The sequence below is a fragment of the Epinephelus fuscoguttatus genome, linkage group LG6, assembly GCF_011397635.1.
Source record: "Epinephelus fuscoguttatus linkage group LG6, E.fuscoguttatus.final_Chr_v1".
Classification (NCBI taxonomy): domain Eukaryota; kingdom Metazoa; phylum Chordata; class Actinopteri; order Perciformes; family Serranidae; genus Epinephelus; species Epinephelus fuscoguttatus.
The window spans coordinates 8,864,272-8,876,881 of record NC_064757.1 but is presented as its reverse complement, the minus strand read 5'-3'; the positions used below and the strand labels follow the sequence as shown (position 1 = coordinate 8,876,881).

Sequence of the window (12,610 nt, the reverse complement as noted above, 5' to 3'; positions counted from 1 at the left end):
TACCGTTGCAACCCTTCTGCTTATGGTCTGGTACCTGGTTGCTACCTTTTTATAAAGTCTTGACCTTACCTGAACACTGTGGGTTACATGTCCCAAAACATCCCGCACACAGAATAAAAGAAGATAATAAGAAAAGTCAGGCAAAGGGCAGAGTCTCTGCAGATGAACAGGTGCATCTAAATGAAACATAGTCATGCTTATTGTTATTAGTTACACATGCTTATTTTGTTACATGTCAGAATGTCCGTTGTGAACAGGTTTTATTTAATGCTCACTCAGTGACGTGCCACTTACATATCTTTTTGTTTCTGCAGCAGCAGCCCAGCACCAGTGCCCAGCTTCCTGAGGACCCCCAGACCTGCACCCTTAAAACTGCGTCTCTACAATCTTTCCCTTTCCAACAAATATCACATGCACGTCCCATTCAGAGTTTCCTTTGTGACCAAGCTCACTTATTCAACTATTATTTTATTATAATTATTAACCCTTTCCCCCTTCATCGAGGGTTAAAATCTGTTTTATGCTTGTATTAGGTTGGAGAAAATTAACACACGTGATTTATTGACATTCTTTGAACAATAATTATGCTTTATTTTGGACTAAAAACTTTTTGACTAGAGGAATTATGAACTTTTATATATTTCTTTTTCGGACACTCCTTTTTGAATAATAAAGCCGACAGACAGGGTGACTTATTTTTTATGAAGGACTGTTGAACTCATCCACACCCATGCTTTAAGTGATTGTCCTGGCTGAACTGAGGATATCATTTATTCAAGAAACAGAGAATCTTGATAATCAGTGTGATTTTCTGCATGTGCCACACCTCACGGTTTGTTTGCTTTGTTCTTATTCATGTATTCTTGCAAGGGTGGTAGTTTATTATCTTTCCTGCATGTTTGCTTTGTAGAGTTTGACCTTATATTTAACTGACAGCACTGAACTTTGTCAGGATCCAAACATTCCAGTCAAACCTTCCCAGATTCTGACCTTAATGTATGCCTTTGATTTAAGAAAAGAAACGCCAAAACTTGTGCTTGATCTGTATTTAGCATGTAATATTGTTGATGCTTACTCTTTTTTGTTTTTCTTTTTGTAAACTGTGCTAAGCATAGTGACTGGTGACTACTGTTGATTTTTGACTCATGTCTAATAAGCATATATTCATATATTGTGAGATTGCCTTTGGCAGAAGTATTAAAAGTGCTCTTGTTCGTTGACAGTGCCTGTAATGGTTTAGAATGTTGCCTTTGTTAAAGTCTATAGGGCTGGTCACACTGGGATTTTAAACAGGGAAATTTGCAGAGATTTCAGTTTATTCCAATGGAATTGTTGTTACTGATGGACTTGCTCGGGGGGTGCAAATGTTTTGCGTTAAGTTCATTTTTGATGAATTTGACCTTTAGATTTGCCTTTTTTTTGCCAGTAGCAAGCCATCTTGACAGTGCTGACCTTTAAGTGGCAGAGAATGGAAAAGTAACTAATTGGCTAATGTAGCTAATTAGCTGTGTTGCACCATCTACTTGTATTTAACCCGGTTGATCGGAGTATATAAACTTTTCCACATAAAAGGAATTGTTTGCGGATCGTTTTGAGATAGGAGTCGATTTTACAAATATTTCCTTTGCATAAACTGTGTGACCTTGTTATTGCATTAGTTATTGAGCTATACTGAGAAGGAAAATATAGCTGTCTGAGCTAACGAGCTTGCTTAAGGCCTTTGTCCACTTAGCTTTTTTTTTTTTGTTTTTTTCCTTAACACCAGCATCTTTTTAAAAAAAATTTCCTGATGAGGAGAGAGCACATGTGGCCACATGCAGCAACCTTCTGCCCAGAGCCCCCCCCCCCCAAGTGCTCTAGCTTTTTTGTACGGCTGCTCTGAGTGCTTCAGTTTGAAAATCTCTGATCTGAACGAACTTTGAAAGGTGTTGGTGTCGTCACGGTTGCTCCTTTAATTACTGTCACAACAAAAGTGAAAACGACCATTTGTGGGAGCAGATCGGTCAGACACTGAATGTTGTAAGCTTGTTGTTGGCTGGGTAGTCAACCCTCAGCACACACAGCTACATAGAAGCAAACAGTGAAGCGCTGGGTAGTAGTACTCCTTGCCACCCTGCCTTGTGTGTGTTGATGTAGCACATTTCTTTGGCAGAAAAGCGCTACATCAACACACATACACACACACACACACACACACACACACACACGCCCCCGATGGTCAATTAGCAAACTTATTTGCTTGTTACTTCAGAGAGCTTTATTTTCCTGCCTCAATCATTTTTTTATTGCTCGAAATGGTGTAACTGGGTTGACATGAAATGTTTACTCGAAATAATCAACATAGACCAAACAGGATTTCTGTAACGTCACAAGAATTGTGGGTTCAATCAAGTAATCATGAAGACATTAGAAGCCCTATGCAGCTAGGTTGAAAATCAATGGTGAGCTCACTGATTCTTTTTCTGCTACAGAGATCTACAAGGCAGAGCTGCCCATTGAGTCCACTCCTATTTATGGATTTTATTGAACCATTGGAACAATGGATTAGACAGAATAGCATAATCAAAGGTATAAAAATGGCGACGAAGGAACAAAAATTGGCCCTATTTGCAGATGATAGTCTTATGTATCTCTCAAGTCCAACAGACTCCCTTCCTGTTTTGATGTCAGTGTCGGATGAATACGGGTAGTACTAAGGCTATACACTAAATGAGTAAATAAACTCAGGTCCTTAATATTCACTGTAACACCCCTCAGTATCTTTGCTCTAGGTATCAAATAGGCTGAGATAAGACATCTGTGATAAATTTAGGAATTCTTTTGCCTATCTAAATTAGAGGGGATTAATTAGGGTTCTTTAAAAACAGAAATTGTGTAAATCTCCAGCCACTTGGCATAGCACCAGAGTTAGCAGTTAGCTCAGCAGCTGCAGCAGTTCCCCAGCTCGCCCTGCGAGTAGAGTCACAACGTCACTAAGCTTCAAGAACCAAATGCTTCACAAAGACATGTAGATTAATTTCACTGCACCAGTTTCTAGTGTGACCAGACCTTAACTGTGAAATCCTGTCAGTCAGATCTTGGCTTTGTCCACTTATTGCTGACAAGCATTTAAAACCTAAGATAATGCTAAAATGTTTTTGGAACCTTAACAAAGGTTGAATATACTGTAGTATGTATGGCTGGTAATGCTTAATTATGTAATGACTACATCTACAAGTAATGCCATTCTGGATGCCATAGCTAAAGAATCAACAGTTATCTTGACCTCTACATATGTAAATAAAATTTCATTAATAATTTTTGATTTAGGTCGTCCTTTATTTATCTGGACTTGGGTTAATTGAAATTTTCTATGTTCTTTTTTCAGTTAAATTCCAATGTTTTATTAATCTAAAACTTGTATGCTAACAAATAAAATGTGTACATATTTTACACCATGCTGGCTTCTGGTGTTACGTTGGTGTTGAGAGTTGATGCACATTTCAGATTTTTCAAACACACTTACACACTTGTGACAGGACACAAAGTTGCTGATGATTGCTATGATTTAGAGACCTAGATCCAAACGAACTCCTGGGCTTCATTTCAACTTGGTTTGCATTCAAGGGCCATATTTTGTGTTGTCTCTAATAGTTATAGAGCAGGAAAACTCTCCTGAATCCACAAAAGCTGCACTATTTCCTCACAGCAGAGTGAACCCTGAGCAAATGAGGTTCTGTTCTCACAGGAACAGCAGAGTGATGCAGTGAGGAGTTGAACCATCCTTCAGCTCTGTGAACCAGAGTTTAAGCTGTTGGATGTGCAAACATGCAGCTTGCAGAAGTGTGTATGAACAAGACAAGACATTTCCACCACTTCTCAGTGGCTTGCTTGTCTACTTTACTCTCACCTCTGACCGTTGTAGAGAGAAAGCAAGATAGGAAAACAAAACCCAACAAGGATCAGTTAAGTTGCATTACATAACATGTACCACATTCTTCAGTGTGAGTGTGTTTTTTAAACAAAGATGTGATATACTGTTGAACTTTAATCTGTTACGCAAAAGATCTTATCCTAAAGAGATAAAAACCATGTGTGTTTGTAGAAGAAAAAAAAAGCCTCATAAAGAACCAGTAAGACACCAAAAAAATGTAATGATCAAGTGCCATAACAAATTGAAAGTTGGGCATACGAAATAAATAAAATAAAAAATAATTAAAATAATTTGTACAGTCGATGCAAAAGGTTGGGCACCCATGGTCAAAATTTTGTTTAAAGTAGTTAAGTGAGTAGAAGATGAACTGATCTCCAAAAGACATGACGTTAAAGATGACTAATTTCTTCAATATTTTAAGAAAGATTACTTTTTAATTTCAATCTTTTTCAGTTTTAAAATAACAAAAAATAAAAAGGGCCTGAAGCAAAAGTTTGGGCACCCTGCATGGGCAGTATGTAGTAGCGCCCCCTTTGGCAAGTGTCATAGCTTCTTAACACTGTTTGTACTAGCTAAGAGTCTGTCTGTTCTTGTTTGGGGGATTTTCCCCCATTCTTCCTGCAAAGGCTTCTAGCTCTGTGAGATTCTTGGGCTGTCTTGCATGCACTGCTCTTTTGAGGTGCATCCACAGATTTTTAATGATGTTTAGGTCAGGGGACTGTGAGGGCCATGGCAAACCTTCAGCTTGCTCCTCTTGAGGTAGTCCATTGTGGATTTCGAGGTGTGTTTCAGATCATTGTCCTGTTGTAAAAGCCATCCTCTCTTCATCTTCAGCTTTTTTACAGATGCTGTGATGTTTGCTTCCAGAATTTGCTGGAATTTAACTGAATCCATTCTTCCCTCTACCTGTGAAATGTTCCCCGTGCCACTGGCTGCAACACAAGCCCAAAGCATGATCGATCCACCCCCATGTTTAACTGTTGGACAGGTGTTCTTAGCATGAAATTCTGCACTCCTTTTCTCCAAACATACCTTTGCTCATTGTGTCCAAAAAGTTATTTTTTAACTTCATCAGTCCACAGGACATGTTTCCAAAAAGCATCAGGCTTGTTTAGATGTTCCTTTGCAAACTGTCGCTGCACAGTAGAACAGTGCACCAACACTCCAGAGTCTGCTAAATCTTCCTGCAGGTCTTTTGCAGTTAAGTTTTGATTTGTCTTTCTGACAATCCTATGAGGAGCTCTCTCAGAAAGTTTTCTTAGTCTTCCAGACCTCAACTTGACCTTCACAGTTCCTGTTAACTGACATTTCTTAATTACATTATGATCTGAGGAAACACCTTTCTGAAAACACTTTGCTATCTTCTTATAGCCTTCTCCTGCTTTGTGGGCAGCTGTTTAGAGGAGCCCATGGCTGCTGATTGTTGGGACAAGGTTTCAGGAGTCAGAATATATATAAAGCTTTGAAATTTGCATCACCTGGCCTTTCCTAACGATGACTGTGAACAAACCAGAGCCCTAACAAGATAATTATGGTCTGAGACCCTGGTAAAATAAGTTAAAAGACCTCAAATGTTTTGGGGTACCCAAACTTTTGCATGGTGCTCCTTTCCATTTTTCACTCTACAATTATACAAAACAAAAAAATAAAATACTAATCTTGCTTGAAACCTTGAAAAGCATGTTTCATCTTTAACTTCATGCCTTTTGGAGATCAGTTCATCTTCCACTCACTTAACTTTTCACAGGTAAAGAAATTTTGACCAGGGGTGTCCAAACTTTTGCATGCCACTGTATAACCTACAAATGTAGTATACGTTAGTTTTTATTTCATGCCCTTGGCTGCAGTTCTCGTTCACTGATGGTGTGTTTTGGCCTTTAGTCTTCTTTGAACTAAGACCAAATTTCCCAGAAAGCCTTGCAATTTATGCAACAAAGAAGACAAGGCTTCTTATACCTTATTTAATTTGCTGAGAGAAAAAAAAACAACATACAGGAAGCTACTTTTGGTCCGTCTTTCTTTTGCAATGCATTTCCACTTCAAAATTTCTGTATTTACTTCGCAATTTCAGCATTCACACACATTTTTTTGCAGGAAATGTGTTTTCTAGTTTGAGCAGTTACTCATTTGTATGTAAGAGGGAATGGGAGATCTGTTACGTTATATGGTAAAGTAATATTTGATCAGATGAATTGCACAGTGTATGTCAAATCAATAAACTGCAGAAATGTGTTGACTTTCAAATCTTTGATCAGCATTGAGTGAACATTATACTTTTATGTTCAGTAAGCCAAAGAGAAAGCTAGTAAGTGCTCTTTATGTTAAGATTTTTATTTCTAAACAACTATTTCCAAGGTCAAGAATGAACTGTCACAAATAATGTGATATTAATCACTAAAATGTTACTGGCAGCATCTTAAGAGTTAAAACATTTCTCTTGATCTCAGCATTACTGCTTTCTGTTCCATGAGGTTATTCTTCTCATATATTGGTTTATGTGTGTGTTTCACCTCATTACTGCCTTTGTTTTTTATTTGACTTACAAACACATAAAACCCCCTCTGCAACCTGAACCTGGAACAAACTGGCACAATGTGTTCTGGGTTTCTCTGCAGAAATCTGATCTGTTGACAGTGGGCTGTTGAAGACAAGGATCACAAAAATGTTTCATGATTTCAGGATTTTGTAAATGCTGCCAAAGAACAGTAATAAAGCTATGTATATTTTGTGCCTTCAGAAATATTATATTTTGTGTTTTTCAGGAATACCATGGAGAAGATTGGATAGTTTGATGAATCATCCTGAAAATGATTTATATAATAATGTTTTTCAAGTATTCCTTCACATTCACTGCAATAAACTGTGTTTTCTAGCTGTTTACTCACACAGAAGCGGGGGGGCTTACACCGAGTAAACCTTTCTTACTTTTATGAGATGAAAAAGCAAACCAAGAAGAAACAGCACTTTTAGGATATGGAAGCACAGCAACTTCATTTTAAACAATTACAAAAATGGGCCACAGTGGGACCCCGTGTAGTCAGTTTTCTGCCAAACATCACACATATAAAACATGATCACGGCTGTCAATGGCCTCATTGAACACAATGTGACATTTGTCAAAGCTTGTCTGTCAACCAAACATTTGTTGTTGGAAGGAGCAGTCATCAGGTCTGAAGAGAAATCCATCGAGTGTGAAGGTATCATTGAAGGTCCTCACTTTTTAAACTGCCCACAGTCCTTTACACAGAAAAAAGGCTTGCACACTGACAAAAAGAATACACACATCTATATCAGTGCATGTCTGTATACACACACATATGCACACAATTGCAAAAAGCAACAGTTAGATGGACTGGCTTACATTAAACACCCCACAGCTGACTGATGTAACATTGTAAATGTCGTCAGCACACAGGAGCAGCCGTATAATGAAAGCACAGAGAGCACAAACACTAATAAAGTCCACAAAGATTAAGGTCACATCCAGGGCTCTGCTATGAAGGTGACAGTAAAACATTTTGGACTGGAACTTACAGTGATATAACTGTAAATGAGTTATCTGTTCATTATAATCTGAATTAAAGGAGTATTCCACCAATTTAGTATTGCACTGCTATAACACTACCAGACATTTGATGGACAGTTTTAAAAAAAGGATCACAATCAATGCAGCAAAACCAGAGAACCTCCGACATCATCCACAATGTGAAACGCATGCTGTCAGCTGAGTCAGAGATTCGGCTGTGTTATGCTAGTAGCAGCAAATGTACTGCAATTTAATATAGTCTCAAGCAGAGATGAGGCGCGGGCTACTCTTTTCTCAGGTAATACCCCCAGATTTTTTTCATTTTCAAACTTGTAGTCTTCAGCTCCAACTGACGCTGACACAGCTCCCTCTAGAGACACAAAAGGCTTTGTACAACTGTTTCACAAGAGCAGTAGTGCTCCCCAACTCCTGGAAACAGAATGGCCATCTCTGTTTTCTAAAGCTCAAGATGACATATTCAAACTGTTTTGTCTGACCAACGATCCTAAAGCCCAAATATATTCAATTTATGATTTTAAAAGACAAAAAAAAAGACAATACTTACATTGAATAAGCAAAAGCTTTTTTTTTTAAGCTTGCCCAACAGATTATTTTATTGATCTGTTTAAAAACAGTAACGTTCCTGATTAATTTTCTGTTAATTATCCATTGATTAATTGACTATTTCAGCTCAAAGGGCATTACAAAAAACAAAAACAAAGTAAGAAACAATCTGAGTAAGCAGTGGCGCCCCTGAGGGAGGGCCACCCTGATACAATAGCTGGCCGCCCACTGGCAAACATAATTGGAGGCTGACATCACTGTCTTTAATGCTCCAAACTTATGTTGAGTCCACACCAAATGCAATGCGAATTTTCGCGTCGTGTTACTCGCACAAGTTTGAATGCTAGAATATTTTGTGTTGATGTGCTTCATACACACGAATAACTCCTGTCACACACACCTGAAATCACTGAATTGATGAATTCCGCCAGTACGTCCTCTGCATCATACGTCCCTAGAGGATTTCAATGCTGATTGGCTACTGCAGCGTGAATCAGTCACTGAAGTTCAGATTTTCAACTCTCACGATTAAGCGTATGACGGGAAATCGCACTACTTGCTTCATTCGCTCTGCGTATAATTCACATGTTGATACATTGACTAGACATGTAATTCATGTGGTGTGAACACATTAGGCTAAATTTTGGTGAAGGAACAGCTGGCATGGTCATTTTCAAAGGGCTCCCATGAACGTTCACCTCAAGATATCATAATGAAAATGGGTCCTATGGGTACCCATGAGTTTCCCCTAAACTTGAGAAGGCTTGTACCCACTAAATCTTTTGTTCCTTCAAATTAAAGCTGTATATTTGTCTTTTTAAAGAGCAGGACAACCAGCCTATGCACCACATTAAAACAGGACTGCTCAGGGACTCAGAATGTTAACTCTACCAGTATAACACATCAAATAATTGGTTACATTAACTGTCAAATAGTAAACCAAAGTATATCAGAGTGTGTTTCCTTAAAGGTTCAGTATTCAGTTCTGAAGAAAGATAGTTGATTGTTGAGTCTCATTCCCAGGTTGTCAAAGTCTCTGACCTCGGGTTGGTAGTCAGACCGAACCGCCAACCCAAAGTGTCCATATTTGACGACCTCGGAATGATACTCAGCAATCAACTATCTTTCTCTAGATTTGCATACTGCATAGTTCAACTCTCCATATTATATATACATCAATCACCCTATATACTTCAGCAGCATTTTCAGTCATGGTTTTTGGTTTTGATGTGCCACCCCAAGATTTTCAGTGGCCCCAGCTTGCCATCCCTATGAAAAAATACTAGGGATCCTCTGGATGTTATGTCCTGACACAGAAAATCCATTGCTCTATGTTAAATCTGAATAACATCACCAGCTCTCCATGTTTTGTCATATTGGATGAGACAGAATGACTTAACATCATTTCTACATTCTGTGCTTTGGTATTCTCAGACACAATCCCTAACAGGTCTGCCCATTTTACCATTACACTGTGTTCCACATGGACATGAGGTGAATTTAATTTGTGTGTTTAATTTGGGATTCTCAACAATAAATTAGACCATTATGGAATAATTCAAGCAGCCCTCTGACAGCCTTGTGCTGCATGCATGGTTATATACCGCATGCATCGATGGCTGCTTTTGCACCATAGGCGTCAACTTCAGGGGGGATCACAGGGGACACGCTCCCCTCAGTGTTTAGAACATGTGCATTTGTCCTAGGGCTGCACGAATATGGCCAAAATGATCACTTTTAATTTGATCAGTGGTGAGATCACAATTGTTTATCACGATTATTCATTGTTGTTAGGGACTAAATATTTTTATTACACTTTCGCTTTTAAATAAACAGAGCACTTCTTTCACTCCCATGTTGTGCTACATGATTAATTAGGAAATCTTTGCATCAAAATAAGAGGTAAAATATGTTTCTTCTTCACCTGATTCAGTGCATGTCCTATGGATATGTATCTGCCGCACTTTTTTTTTTTTTTTTTTTAAGCAGTCACGGAACCATGACGTGCTGCAGCGTCATTATCATGAGTATCTGATGTGTTATCACTGGATGATGATGAGGATTCAGGCGCACCAGTGCTCTCTCCAAAATCCAAAATACTTCTGAACAACAGATAATGATGGTTGATGATGGATGATTATGTTGTTGCCCGTCTGTAGTCACGACAGTCAGCCAGTTTTTTTCACAGGCTGTCGCTGCAGTAGAGTTCACAGCTCTTCAAAAGTGGAGGCTGACTTTTAGTTTAGAAGCACCTATTTTGATATGCAGCACAGTTTTCTATGAGTGGAGCACGCATTTTGTGGGTAGCCAAATTCCCAGTTGTGATTATTATTTGATAAATTGTGCAGCCCTGATTTGTCCACAACAATACAAACATGAAATTAGTGGAGTACTCTTATTTTGACAAAATGAAAGACATTTTCATTGTAAACCGATGTAGAAAATGCACACATTTTCTGGCGGAGGACCCCCAAACCCTATGTGTGTCCCCCAGTGTTGAAAGGAAACCTACACCCTTGTTTTGCACACCCTCCATGTAGTTTCTGTCTGTCTAAGAGCCTTGAAAAAAATGTGATCTGAGTCACCAGAGAAGTTTCCTTCCTGTGTGAATGCTGCAGTTACAGGGGAGACACTGCACATTTGTCTGGCTCTCTGTGGGAGGCAGCAGCGTCGGGGCGAGTCCCCTCACAGGTCCTCCTACTGTGTGATTGAGCTCAGTTTACACTGCAGCACAACAGATTGCCCAAACAGAGAAATGTGTTGGCTTCACTCCAACATCCACAGCTAGTGTTCTCCTACAGAGAAAGCAGCCATAATTTAAAGACCGCATAAAGATTTGGGGCAGCTTACTGCCTCAGTTCTAAATGACTGTTCTTATGACAACTGTAATTCATGGGCTTTATGGTTTATTGGATGTACTCTGGCAGAAAAAGTATAATTGGACTTTACTGTAAACATCCCTCCCCTCTACTAGTGGGCTTTGAAATGGGATCTGTCTGTGGTAGATGGGGAAACAGCAGATTGTTTGGTATGAAGATGTACCACTCCTATTGTTTTGGCTCAGAGTTGCATCTTCTGTTCGTGTCTGTGTGACTTTTCCTCCCACACAGCAGAGGCACGCAGGTTTGGTGGATTAGAATCTCTAGACTATCTGGAGGTGAGATTGTGAGCGTCTAAAAGCTCTGTGATTGGTTAGGGCGGATGCCTCTTCTCTCCCCAATGCATGCTGGGACAGGCTCCAGTACATTATGACAGTTAACAAGATAAGTGTTGCTGAGACTGGATGAATGGGTCACAAATATATTCACCCTGTAAATTTACTGTAACTCACCTACTCTCCAGAGAAAATAACTGCAAGGTTTGTTAGGAGCCACAAGAGGTCAGTGCTGCACCATGATAGGCTTCTGCTGAGCCGTGCCTCAGAAAATGATGGGCTGTGTTGAGCTGGTTTTGTTCTTCTGGTTTGTCAAATGAGGATTTAAAAAAAAAAATCTTTAAAATTCACACACTTAAGGCTAAAAAATGAAGAAATACATACATGCATAAATACAACAATTCTAGAGGGGACAACACTCTCTCGTGGTTAAAGTCTGGGACATATAGCTGTTTAAATGCATGGAAGACTTTATTCTATTTTATTTTATTTTTTACATATACAATATATATAATAGAACAGTTGAATTAATCAAACATGGAAAAATATCTTGAATTAAAAAAATATTTGACAGATTTTTTAAGGGCTCATTGAAATGACCTGGGGTGGACAAGCTGCCTGGATTTATTATTTCAAAGTTCTCTCCACACTGCCAGCAATACAGCCCTGGTGGAGAATAAATAAATCACTGAAATGCGTATTACTTTTTACTACTTTTTTGTTGTCCTGAAAGTATAAATATAATATAGTGATATAAATATATCATAAAAATGTCAAGATATTTTATGGCATAAAAAAATGTTTTTAAAAATGTAAAAAGTATTGTATGATTACAAAATATAACAAAAATCACCATAGTATACTATAGCATTAAAAAAAATCACAAAATATGTCATAGTATAGTATGCCATAAAAATACCATTAAAACATCATAGTATAATACGCCATAAAAGTGTCATACAAAATTGTCACTGTATGTTAGGGCATAAAGATATACAAAATCGTAGTATAGTATGGCATTAAAAATGTTAAAACATTCATAGTATAATATGACATGAAAATATCATAAACATTGTAACGGTATAGTGTGGCATGAAAATATAATTAATAATCATAGTACAGTATGGCATAAAAATATCCTAAATAAAGCCACAGTGCAGCATGAGAAGAAAAAAAAAAATTTAAAAAAAATCTTAGTATTGTATTGCATAGTCATAGTGTAGTATGTAAAAACAAAGCCATGAAAATATTTATAGTATAGTATGGCATAAGAAAATTATAATACCATATCATAATTTATTAGTTCATTTATACTTTACATTAATAAGCTAAATCTGCAGAGCACCTAGTAGCTAATGTTGTCAAATGCAGTGGAGTAAAACGTACAATAACTGCCTATATTTAAGTAAAAATATAAAGTGCAAGTACCTCTAAATTGTACCTACGAACTGTA

General features: G+C 38.0%; 1 protein-coding gene across 2 annotated transcripts in view; it reads left to right on the top strand.

The window, feature by feature from the left end:
* Positions 1-3,437, top strand: part of LOC125890010 (golgin subfamily A member 7-like) — a 39,885-nt gene extending 36,448 nt beyond the window's left edge. Inside the window, exon 6 of one of the 2 annotated variants that reach the window (XM_049578368.1) lies at positions 318-3,437. The gene's annotated coding sequence lies outside the window, so the exon portion shown is untranslated. Of the gene's footprint in view, positions 1-314 lie in introns of both variants that reach the window. The other variant, XM_049578367.1, reaches the window with a different exon arrangement.
* The last annotated feature ends 9,173 nt before the right edge of the window (positions 3,438-12,610 follow it).